This window comes from Bombus huntii, chromosome 14 (assembly GCF_024542735.1).
Source record: "Bombus huntii isolate Logan2020A chromosome 14, iyBomHunt1.1, whole genome shotgun sequence".
Taxonomy (NCBI): domain Eukaryota; kingdom Metazoa; phylum Arthropoda; class Insecta; order Hymenoptera; family Apidae; genus Bombus; species Bombus huntii.
In genome coordinates, this window is record NC_066251.1 from 1,142,330 (window position 1) to 1,155,303 (window position 12,974).

General features: G+C 46.8%; 2 protein-coding genes across 6 annotated transcripts in view; one reads left to right on the forward strand and one right to left on the reverse strand.

Moving 5' to 3' along the window:
• The window catches only part of LOC126873561 (uncharacterized), a 143,197-nt gene that overhangs the window by 75,549 nt on the left and 54,674 nt on the right, over window positions 1–12,974 (reverse strand). The gene's annotated exons all lie outside the window — the stretch shown is intronic.
• Window positions 1–12,974, forward strand: part of LOC126873541 (tyrosine-protein phosphatase Lar) — a 275,993-nt gene that overhangs the window by 683 nt on the left and 262,336 nt on the right. The window lies entirely within an intron of this gene.

A 12,974-nucleotide genomic window follows, 5' to 3' on the forward strand; every position in this document is an offset into this window, starting at 1 on the left:
GCGTTGATCGATTCGACGAACAAACGGCCCATACCTCGCGCGTTAACTTAGGGTTGTATCACGGAGCCAGCGTCATACGGTAGATTATAGCGCAAAAGGTGTACTGCGTACGAAATTTGCCGAATGTCGATGTACGATCAGGGCTGTGAAAGAGAAACGAAGTCGATAAACACGGTAATACGAGGCAACTACACGTTCGTTTAGAGAGCAATGTTACGACCACCACGCGTAGAATCGTTGCAACTCGTTAACGAGTCCAAGAACTCTTAACAACGTTACGTCGTTTCATCGCAAACTTCGGAATATACAGGATGAATTTTCAATTCGCTTTCCCGGCGACTTCGAGATAATCGACTTTCAATGAAAATTTGCAAATCGAACAGGATAGGCGCGTGTAGCTTTGGAACGTTTTTCCATGCTGGAAGAAAACAAGCGTTCGCTGCACAGATTCTAGGTTGGCAATTAACCAGCATGAAACGATAGATATCGCTTGTTTGAACTATACATATTGCCGATAGTTTTCGCTTTTGAGAGAGATTTAATAGAATTTTAAATTGATAGGATATTCATAGGTGATCCAAGTTAATCGTTCAAAGAGGAAATCGGATTTACGATTACGATACGCATGAAGATCATAGGGAGGATACACGCGATAAGTACGTCTTTGTTGATTTTTTTACACAGCTGCCATAATTATATTGGGAAATTTTAGAGGCAATCCGAGGTTACAAGGTATTTACCGCACGCATAAACGTATTCGGTAGGAAATTAGTATACAGCACGAACGGCAATTTTAAGCATATAATAACGCGCGATTACTAAGTAAGAAATGTTTTAATACCTACGATATTTTGTTGCTGTTGTTGTTGTTGTTATTATTGTGACAAGCGATATTTTTAATACACATGTTTGGCTCCGAAATCAAATAAAAAAATCATCTCGGTATTTGATAACCAAAGATCGATCGACAAGGTATTTCATCTTGAAATTGCTTTCCTACAAAGTATGGAAAATGTAACATCGCATTCCTCTCCTGTAGTCTGCACATGACAAATATCGATTAAAGGTGATCATCGCGAATTTAGGATTTCTACGTTCGTTCAACGCTTCGGATCGAAAGCTTGTCATCGACGATGCTTCGATCGATCACGTAGGACGAGCTTCTGTGACCTTTCGGTATTCGGTATTCAGTTCCAGCACGAGATAAGTAAAGGGCCGACGTTAATTACCGACGAACGCTTCGATTCCCCCGACGTGCGAGTATCGTTTCGAATGAGATATTCCCTGGTTACCTTCGGCTTATTTAGCTTCTAGGCTTTCAGGCCAGTTCCTGAGAGATTTTCCAAACGTTTGGTTTTTCAACGTCAAAGCGTGGAACCGATCTTAACGCCGACCGAACCGTTCAATTTGAAGATGGCAATTTTGGCGATTCGACGATGTACTCGCTTGGAAGTAAGCGAACTAACGATTCGACGATTACGTAAGGACGATTTAATGAGATTTTTTAAGGTTCTAGAACTTTCGTGTCCCGTTCGTACACCTATTCGACGAAATACATTTGTCAAAGTGATCAAACGATATGAAAATCTCCGTCGAAGCATTTTCTCTTTGCAAAATATTTTCCACCTTTTCCGGATGCTCTACAAACTTTTTTGACTTTTCAATCTTTCCATCCCTTCCATGTACACTTTCCTCGATTGTTTGCTTCTCTCGTAATTTTTTTGTACATCGTTTTCTTTTTATATATATATATCTTTTCCTCTATATACATCGAACTTGGAGTAATTTCTCAATCTAAACGGCTTCTTCGAGCTCTTATATCTCGAAGATCCGACTGTCTTCCTAGAATTATGCTTGTATAACGCTGTATTATCGATCGTACATCGAAATCGAGATTTTAAGGTATTTTTGAGATAACAAAGCATCGAAGAGCTACTTAACCTACATTGATGAAAAACTTGGGGAATAATTTTATGTTAAAGCACGGAAAATAGGAGCGGAGATTTTGCTAGAGCTGATTTTAGAAGAAATTAGAACCATCGACGGAATATTTCATCCGAACAGTGCAAATTGGAAAAAGTTCAGTTGGCTCGTTTAAGGGTATTTTTTCAATTTGTTGAAAGAAAAGATAGAGAGAGAGAGAGAGAGAGAAAAATAGAGGAAAAGAGATTTCAATTATTGAAAAAGAATTAACACGATTAGTTCTCTGAATAATTTTGGTATTGACGTTCCAAGTGAAAAATCCAATAGAAATCCTATCGAGAGAATCGCGAGAACTTGAGACCCTTAGATTAGCAATTGCTAGACACTCTAATCTCTTCTCTAAGACGTCTCTTATACTCTCTCTCTCTTATACGGTCTTCTTCGTGCAGTTACTTAACAACGATGGATGTAAAAACTTTCTACATAAAGCACATTTTCTCTTTAGGCTAAAATAAGCTTCTGTATCATAGCCGTGTACGAGTAGGTTTTTCCGTGCAATTGTAAATGATTAATATCGTATGATCGACGATTAACGATTTTAACTTAACACGTATCAATAATCGCCTCGTATTCGTTATACGAAGTAATTTTCTTGCGGATCGATCTATTAGCTCGTAACAAAGTATTTTATCAGCGACAAATAATTATACGCGAGATTATCAGTTAAGAATTTCCTCTTAACGATCATAGCTTACTGCAAGGCCATAACTAATTAAATCGATAATTTTCATAATTTTTTAGTAGGGAAAAAATTTCCATTAGGTTTGTAGAATATTTACGAAATATTTCGAGAGCGAGTTTCATCTCAGGTTTCGTTTAATACGTTCTAACGTAATATCCGCGCGTTCGATGTTCCTAACTTTCGACAGCATTAATCTCATTGGCGATAACCTACGTAACGATTACGGGAACAACGAGCATATTCAACTACACGAGAAATTGTTTCTGGCAACGGCCACTTCGCTCGATCGGTCGTATAATTGTCCACTCGGTATCCTTTCTTCGGCTTTTTCTCGCCGAAGGAATTTAGCGATAACGAGTTCGATATCAAACAGTCGGATTGGATCAAAAGCGAGAGAAATGAAATTTCATCGAGGCGCGTTCGAACAGCAAGGACGGTAACAAGGGGCTGATATTAATCTCATCGACGAGATGCCGAGGATGATTATGGCAGTGGATCGACTTGGTCGGTGTGTTCCTCGGGCACGGCTGGGCAACGCTGGTTCATGTTGAACCACGATGGACCGTGGAGGGTAACTGCTGGAAACGTTTTGTATCGCCGGAGGGAGAGATCGAGAGAGAGAGAGAGAGCGCGTACACCGAAGAGCATGCGAACGAAGGGGAGAGACAAGCAAGAGAGCAAGCACACGACTACTCGTATGTCGGGGCGCGTGTGTTAGGCGCGCGAAACCAGGTTGGTCGTTGGTAGTAGGCGACAGCAAACAGTTTCAGGAATGCGTGGCGTGTGTTTCGAGCGCGCTGATATGATTTAGGAATCGCTTCCTACGGTCCCGACTATCCAGCGGTTTGGTCGGTCTAGCTATGGCACCAGCGTTGCGGGATTTGCGTGCATCGCCGCTAAATGTTTCGCTCCTCTGAAACGCTGCTCCGATGCCACTGGCCAAGATTTACCGAGCTTACGTGACCTTTCGGCCGCGAAATTAGGCCGATTCATCATAGGCTAGCTGAATGCTTACGCAGGGATGCCGCCAACCTCTATTCATCGTCCTCTGATCGACGATACACGCCGTTCGCGTCTCACACCGCTACCGTCCGAACCCTCTCCCCCAAGTACCGATCGATCGATCCTTCCTGCCGAATATCGATTACGCGGTTCCTCCTATCCAACATCGGGTTCGACGATGCTCGAAATCGCTTTACCGCTCCGGTTCCTAGGAATTCCTACTTAGCTCGCTCGAATCTTTCCGCGATATATATTAGCTTCGCAGCAATTCCGACGCCGCGGGCGTGTTTAAATTATAAATATGCAAGGGTCGAGAGCTAGCCCCGTCTTTCGTAAATGGCTCACGCTAATTACGTAACATAAACGCAAGTGCACTCGTATAATTGCGCGCTCGGATCTGCCATGCCTTGATAATTCGCCGCCGTTTCCCTATTTTTCGTCCCTCGCCCGACTTTTTACTCCAACGAGAAGATTTTTAAACGATAATTATATTACGACAGGTTGTCTGTCGGCGTCTGAATCGTACGCGCGTCGCTAGTCGGTTTCATTCGTTGCTGGGAACGCTCGTCGATCGAAGGCAAACGAAGATCATGCTCGAACGCATTCGAATTAAACGTACATAATAGAACGAAAGTTCTGGCAATTTGGTTAATTCGTTGCTTTTAATATCGTAGATTGTTGCACACTACAAGCAGCGAGTGGGGTCACAATAAGGGTGGTGATCGCACGGAGAACTGTGTCGGCCAGGTCGCTCGATATCGCTGAACACGGGACGATATTCGAGCGAACAAGCCTGGTTTTGCTGCATTAATTTTATTATCAATGTTTCCCGTTAAACTTTTGTAATTCTCCTGTAATCGTTGTACCGCTTGTTGCGTGGCTCGTTTCGCTCCGTGTTTTACGTCGTTTCGATCACGGTAGTCCATCGTGGCCAAAACAATGTTACGGAAATTTTCCAAATACGATTCGTTTTATCACGAGACAGAATTCCCTCGCACAGGTGGACTTTTATCGCGTTATTCGTATCGATAACGAAGTAATCGACGATCGATTCGTTCGACTCGAAGGTGATTCCTTATCTTCTCCAAACGTAAAATCAATCGATCGTTGGTTCTCGTGCTGGGTGAACTCGGTCCTTTGAGTAGATTCACGAACGGTACACGCTCTATCGGTGACGAGCGTCGCTTCTTGCTTTCGTTTTCCTTTCGCCAGATGCACCCATACCGTGAAATCTCCTTTACCTGTGCATTTCGCGCTTCCCTCATTTTCTGTCCTGCCCTCTCGGATCGGCACGAAACTCCGGTCCTCTTCCGCTTCTCCTTTGCTCTTTGCCCCTTTACTCTTCGACCTTTCCCGCTTTAACGCTCGGTGAATTTTTCACCGTGCAGCTGGTGGCTGGTCGAGTACGAGTTGGTCGGATTCTCTCTCCGGGGATACGCGAACAGCCTGCAGGCTTTGCACAGTCTCGAGTCTCGTTTCTTCGGCTTTCGAGAACGCTCTCTTCTCCGCCACGAAAACTTCTGATCGCTACTCTTTTCTTCCCCATAGTCGATCCGATGCCACCGTTTACAGCGATATCGCGACGCGCAAACTTTTTCTTTCCATAATTTTATCAAAAACGTGCAGCTTGACGCTTTGATCGTTCGGAGGAAATTCCACGTTTTGCATTAATCTAGTAGCAACCAGAAAATCTTTAAGAGCGTGACAATTTCGACTCCGTTCGTGATTTTATTTCCGTCACGTTCGCCACTAGCACCGCCTTTGCTCGAATGCGGATTCTCGATGTTTCACCGAGCTGACGTGGATCGACTTGAAATCGAACCGATGTATCGTGAAAACAGCCTCGACGCTTTCAACGATCAAGCTTCGAGCGTATACACCGTCGTCGTCGTTTACATCCGAACACGTTCGACGAATTCGCCAATTTTATCGAAGCGTGCGAATTAACGACGATGGATCGGTAATTCTCGTTACGAGTAATAACTCAAACTAACGGAGAATTAATAATTACAAGTAATATCTATCACCCTCGACAATATCGTGTAATCCACTTTTACGAGTATCAACTTTCATGTCGAATAATTAGAGTGGCGTAAAACCAAGTATGAAAGTCATTTTATAGGGCGAGTTCGTTCGCGAAAGTGCTTTTCGTCCGTCTTTCCTCGATATTCGATTTCCAGGTTTTCGCTACGAAGAACGTAAGTAGAACTAAGTTTGCGGCACGGCAGAATTTATGGAGAAAGATGTTTAAGCAGTCGTCGTAAGTAGTAAATATTTGAACGATACTCTTCTCGAACTGCTGAATTTCTGCTACCCTTTATGCCTAATTATATCGTTTTTCCCTTCGTGGCAGGTATTCATTTGACTTTTATTTCCAACCCGAGACATCGATCAGTTTTTCCAAATGAAATTCCGACCTGGCCCTTGTTCGTTCGAGTCGATTTCAAGGTACATGAACATCGTCGTTCAATAAACGTGGGTGTTAGTAAACATGGGAAACCTACAAACTGGTTCTCCGCTAGGAACTCCTACGACGTTAGTGTCCACGTATGAATATGTAATAGCTGGAAACACGGTGTACAGAGGCACGCGAGTCCTCGCTCTTGTACGTCGTTTTCTCTTAAATCGCGCTGCGAGCACGTAAGCCGAAACAAACATGTCGCGCGTTTCCTTGCTAAACGCGAGAAGAAATAACCACCTACCTCTGCCGTTTGCTACACAGAGAAAAGAATACATAAACTGGAAAATATGGCTCCTCTGTTTTTTTTTTTTTTTTTTTTTTTCTGAAAGCAAATATCTCCTGATTAATGTTTCTTTCTCGTTCGTTAGCAACGGCACATACGCTGTCGCGTGTACGACGTTAGGGTTTGTTCGGAGCATAGATCGAGACAAAGAACCGCGTAAGCGAAGAAGGGAAACGGGTGAGGAAAGTGGTTGCCGCGAAGTAGGGTGATAGAGTGTACGCGAGATCGAGTGCACGGGACACGAGAGTCAAGCAAGAAGCAGAAGGACCATACGGATGGACGAATAAATATAGACGGATAGGTAGACGGACGGGGCAAAGGCAGAGAAACGGGAAAGAAAGCGTGCGCGAGGAAGGAGAGCGGGGACGGTGGAAAGACCGACAGAGACTCTCGACCCTCCTTTGCGGTCCTTCGCGTACGATGCACCAGTCAGGCCACTATTGTTTGAGTCATCACAATGGTGGAACAAAACCTCAACCGGAGGATCGAACTGCACTCCAAAGCCCAACTCCCCGCCGCTGTCGGTCTTTTCCCTCGGCGAATCAGCCCCACTAGCGAACTCGTTCTCCGTACGGTCCACGAAGAGCAACGAAGCTACCCCTTCGGAAGCGGCTGTGCGGCGCTGCTCGCCGCGCGTCTCCTACTTTCCCTCCGCTTCGTTCGCTGGCACTCGCGCCTATTCGCGACAGAAGCTATCGCTTTTCGAATGACAACAACCAGCAAGAACAAAGGGGAAAGGTTGACGGTGCAAGATGAATCCATTGTGCCGCTGCATGCACCGCTACCGCTCTGGCGTGTCGATGGCTTTCGACTCGCCAACCGTGCAACGTCTTTTCTACTTTTCGCCTCGTCGTCTGGCCGAATGAACGGCTCGCGGCCTACTTGCTCCTTCCTTTTTCGACCAGTCGTCCGTGTTCGTCGATTCTTTTATTCCGAAAGATGAGCATTTTAACGCACGCGCCAACAACGACGAATCGCTCCGACGAATAAAACCCCGGCATCGTACGGCGTAGCTCTATGCCACAACGTGCACGACAAACGTAGTTTGATGCCAAGTTGAAACAATTCGAGTTTCCGGAGTCGAACATCGAACGATTTCGGAGAACCACGGTTTTGCGGTATCTCCTGCTGGATTCCTGAAACCGATACGATTCCGAGATTACGCTGCTGTATACTCCGAAAGCCACTTGCACTTGACTGATAGCGAACCGAGTTCTCGCGGTTTTAAGGCTTCGTTCCGAACCAGGTAGAGGGGAAACCCCTCTCCACACTCCGTCAATACTCAGCGGCCATAATCCCTCGAATAAAGTTATCACTCGGAAGGAATTCGGATTTAAGCAGGACTCTGCGATTCCATTTATCTCCTTCTCGACAAAGCACTCGTGATCTCGATTCCCCGTATTTGACCATCTTTCGAAGAAACGCCGAGAAATTTATTACAGTCGTTGCACGATCCAACAGTGTGTAAGATTCAATGTTATCGTTTGGAAACGTGAGCGAAACGCAGCAGCGAATTCGACGTAGAATTATCGGTGTATTCGGTGTATTATTTTCGTCGATTCGGATGGTGCGTCGATAGACGTTCGTTGGTACACGCGTGGAAATCTCTTGGAGCTCGAACGATCGGTCAGCGACGATCAATCACGAGCCGTAAGGACGCGAACGTACAAAATCGCGGTAAAGGGTTGCGCGAAAGAGGCGAAGAGAAGGAAAGACGACGATAAAATAGAATCGTCGGTCAAGTTTCGGCGAAAACATGTCGGCTCTGAGTTCGAATCTCCTCGTAAATCTCTAGAGTGCTCCGACGAGAAAGAATATTTTTTCGAGAGTGCCGCTTCCATTGGCACTCGAGAGAACGCTTATCCAGCCGCAGGAAACGCTCGAGCACTGCTTCGCCCGCTTTCGTGGCAAGGCTCGCGACTGAACGATGATTGGATTAGTCAACGTCGTTTCTCAGAATTTCAACGAAGACGACTGCAACAACTATATGGAGTTTCGTGAAAATCTTCCATAGGAGAAAAGAACTCGCCGAATCCCCGGAGAGGTTGGTCGATTCGATGATCTGTAAAGATGATTCAGCGCGATGCAGCCACGCGAAACTGTTTGAAAATATTCAACGGAATAAATTCTCGAATAGGATAATCAGATAGTTCGCAATTCGTAGAATTCGCTTGAAACGTATCTGTTGTTTTATTGGCAAACTCGCGGATACGTTGCGCGAGGATATTCGTGCGTGTTATGCGAGGTTAACGCCGGTATCTGGCAATTTGTAACTCGAAAAATATTAGTTCGGAGTTAGAAATTCGTGAGGGAAAGATTCGTTTCGTCGAGATTCGATCTTATCGCGATGATAAATTGGCAAGGACGGTAAGTAGGAAGATGAACGAGAATGCTGCGAGGGCATGCAGACGTACACCGCATCGTTGATCGAACTACATGCGCGTAAAAAACCATTTCCATTGTCACGGGAGAGGTTGATTTTACGGGATAACGACCGTAGCTATTGCGGTCCACGATGTTTTACTCGGTCGCCTAAAGTGACTTCGTAAATCACTAGGGAGCGAGTTGTGCTCCTCGGTCATTATACCAAATTTACGCGTTCTATACAAGCTCTGCGGAGTTCGGGTTGCACGAATCGTTGGAAATTCTGCCGGTTCGCCCACCTCCGTCCTTCTCTTTAATCGAAACAAAAACTCGCTCGCGGCAGATATTGGTTTCGAACGTTGCGCACCGACCGGACTCTCGATGACGCAGAGATATCGCGAAAGTTTCGAGCTAGCCCCGATTAATTCGAGCGATTATACGGCGTTAAATCGCAATGCACCGTATAATACCGACCGCTCCACTCGCGCTATAATACGTTAAGTCTGGCCAACGAGTTCGACGGTGCGAACGAACACGTTCGCCACGCGTACCAAATGTCACCGAGAACGCCGCTGTTGAAATCCTGCAACATTGTACCGATGATTCTCGTTTTCGCCTCTCTCGTCCTCTCTCGTCCTCTCTCGTCCTCTCCCATCTTTCCTCTGTCGACGTTTCTCTCTCTGCTCCTCTGTCCGCGAACAGAGTCCAGTCGAGTGCCGTGTGTACAGTTAACGCTATTTTCCAACAGCGTTTCCATTCCTACTCTTTCTCTGTTCACCGGGATACTCGGCCGCGATACGAAACAGCGTTTCAGATGCAACGCGAAAAATCGTTTTCGATGGAGATTCGAACAAACAGCCGGCAAAAAACGACAAATTAATGGAGCGCCGATTGGCCTGTGCAAGGGCGCAGGCAAGAGGCAGCCTTAATTATATTATAAATTTAACGACCAAGTTGCGCGACGTGATACGAGACGAGCCACCGCGACAAGGAATGGCGCATCTTAGGGAAAAACTGCTGGAATATTATTATACTGCATCATAGTCACTCGCAAGGCGCAGAGAAAAATGTTTTGCATCTGCAGCTGACTAGGGTATGATATAAGTAATGGTTGCGCAAATTTCCTTTGGGGCAATGCGTTGCTATCGCGCTTCCCACCGCGCGCCCAGTGACATGCGGCTTTCTTATCAGGTGAAACCGCTGTTTCTCCCTCTGTGCCACAAACCGACGATCATATCGAAAGAGCGTAACGGCCCAAGGGCAACGACCGTTAATAGCCGCGGAACGAAATCGCCGTCCTTCCAATTATTTCTCCCCGTCTCTGTCTTTAGCGGCGATATTATTTAATAAAAATGGCAAGCGTAACGGTAAAGCACTGGCAGGTAGCCAAGAAGAATCGGCCCCGTGCATTCTACTGGAAGATAACGCGATCGCAATTAGAGTGAAACGCGATAAACGGGAGCTCGGTGAGAATGTACGTTTCGGACGCAAGTGGCGAGCAAGAACAGCGAACAGCGCCAATTCCTCGGAATTCTTTGCAGCGCGTGCAAATCGTCCTTGGACCGTGCGAAACACCGGTGTACGCGTTATTCAAAATCTTGCTCCGTCGTCCCCTGGTAGAATGGGTTGCGGGATAACGCGTGCAGGCCCGGACAAAGATTCGCAGAAGCAGCAGCGGCGTTCCACTCGTCGAGGGTAAGGTCCGCTCCATTACCATCCTCTAAATCACGCCGGTAACGTTTTTGGGACGGTCGTAACTTCGGGCTCCGATGTTTTTGGCCTCATTAGTAGCCGTCTCTCGGCTTGATGTGGTACACGGAAAAGGGTCCTGAGAGGGCGAGAGAGAAGCCTCGGAGGGAGGCGGTAAGAGGAGCGAGAAGAGGTCGAGAAGAGAAGTCGTTGCCGCGAGAGACGAAGGGAGACGGGGTGGCGAAACGCCGCCGGAGCAAAGGAGAACGCGGAGGAGGTACGACGAGGCTTGGCTGTAGCAGAGGATACCGACAGTGGCTGCGATTAATATTCCCCGGTTCTAGCAGGAGTTCCGTCGTATCTACGTCGTACGGCAACCTTCTCTGCCGTACGTTTGCACTTTGAGTCGTAGCCGCAATCCCCTGGCTTTCCAGTCACCGCTGGCCCTTTCGAGATCCGCATTACGCTCGATAGCGTCTCCTGCTCTTCGCTTGGAACAAAGAGAAACGACAAACGATACGTCTCTTGCCATTCCAACGCTGCCACTGTACTCCTCTCAACGTATTCGCCGTCATCTTTTTCGCGTATACCTGCCGTTTTCGCGCGAAATCTCACGATTACGGTACAACCACCATCGACCGACTACTCTGATATCCCAACGTTCCGTTATCCCAGTGGAATATTTACATCTACCGGTAATCGTTGTGTATACGCGTGACGTGCTTCTTGTTAAAATACGATTACAATAACACGGTAAATCGTAACAGTTACGCGTCTACCTGTCTTAAATAATATACCAACATACGCGCGGCGCGTTTCCACGCTATTGTCTATTTTATCATTCGTTGCTATGATTTAGATTTCCACGACGGATTATTTACAGAGAGAGTGGAGCCAGTTTGAGAAATCTACGACCGAGCGACTCTTGAGGTTACACGAACGACGTCGCATCGACATGAAAAATGCCGAAAGACCGAAATAAAAGACGCAAACGCTTCTCATATTCCGTCGCTGTAATAGCAACGATTCAACGCTACTCTCTTCGAGCAAGAGGAAAATGTTGGCTGAAATTTTCTCGAGCAAGTACTCGAGAAACGTGGGTGTATGTACGTGTGGCGTTAAAGGGAACGAGAAAGGCCGAGCACGAGGAGCGGGGTGCAAGTGGGACTAGACTTTACGGTGCTAGAATCATCAAAGGGAAAGAACCGATACGGAAGGTGGAAAAAAGAAAATGAGACGCGGTTGGTGGTCGAAATGTCAAAAGGGGCCTAATTCGATCGAGCGAACCGGTTCTCGCGTGTACCGGTATGTCGAGCCTATCGAATCCAGCGCCAAAGGGTTACGCGGGTGTAAAAGGGACGTGGGATGAAGTCGGACAAGATCGTGGAGAATGCGCGAGAGTAGCAGGGATTAACCAACGGCGAGAGGGGATAGATATCTGGCGTGTATTCCATAGATTCGAGTGGGCCGCACGGCACGGCGCACCCATTTTCCGATAGCTAATTACCGTGGATATGCAAGCGCATCCGTTGCAAACGCGTGCGCTATCGCGTATACGCGCGATACGCTTATCCACGATGGTTCGATACGCGCCACGAACGACCAACGTTCGGTGAACGCTGCGCCAAAAAGTCTCCAAGGCACACGGTCGAGACGAATAGGAAGAAAGAAATGACATTTGCGCTGCGCCACGTCACATCCCGCTGCATCGAACTGCGTCGCGCAGAGGAACGCTTTCAGAAAGCGTCGCGCAGTAGCTTCGCTCGACTAGATGGCTGCGTAGCTACTTAATTTAACGACAATGCGGCGGTAGCGCGCTGGTTCCCCGACGACGCCGTAAGACGCGAATTAACAGGAATTTGGCGCGATAAAGCGTAGACGCAGTTCCAGAGCGACTCGCTTTAACCTCAAAGCGATCGCACCGGTTATAAGTAATTAAAGTCGATAGCGTTATCTACGCGTTATCTCGAGCGTTCCGAGGGAATTTCCAATACGATCGTTCCGTAGACCGCGGGGTTATTATCAGCGAAATAGTTACGACATTTGATGTCTGAACTCCTATTCGTACGCTCGGTCGTAAAAGAGACGAAAGTGGATTTGGTAAGCGTGGGAGTAAGAATTTAATTTACGTCCGGTGCTGGATGTTGTATTAAATTCGATTAAAAATCTTACCGTGTTTATTGCGTGAACAGCACGTTTCGTAGCTAGAGGGGCGGCGAACTGCGAATCGATAGACGCGTCAATTTGAAACCAGTTTCCAAAATGATCGACACGCGGAGGGTCGCTGGAGGCATCGAAATGCCACGATTGTGAACGGCGCTTAAGCCGACGCGTTATCGACACGCTTGGGAATTGGAGCTGCTAGGACAGCTGCTGCTAAAGTATGCATGAACAGGGACTGTTTTGTATCCGTATACTCGGTGTGCAACTATTCCTCGTACACGTTGTTGCTCGTTGATCGAACTGCTACATTTGTCGCGCTATAGTTACGACCTGTCCGATCAAGTTAG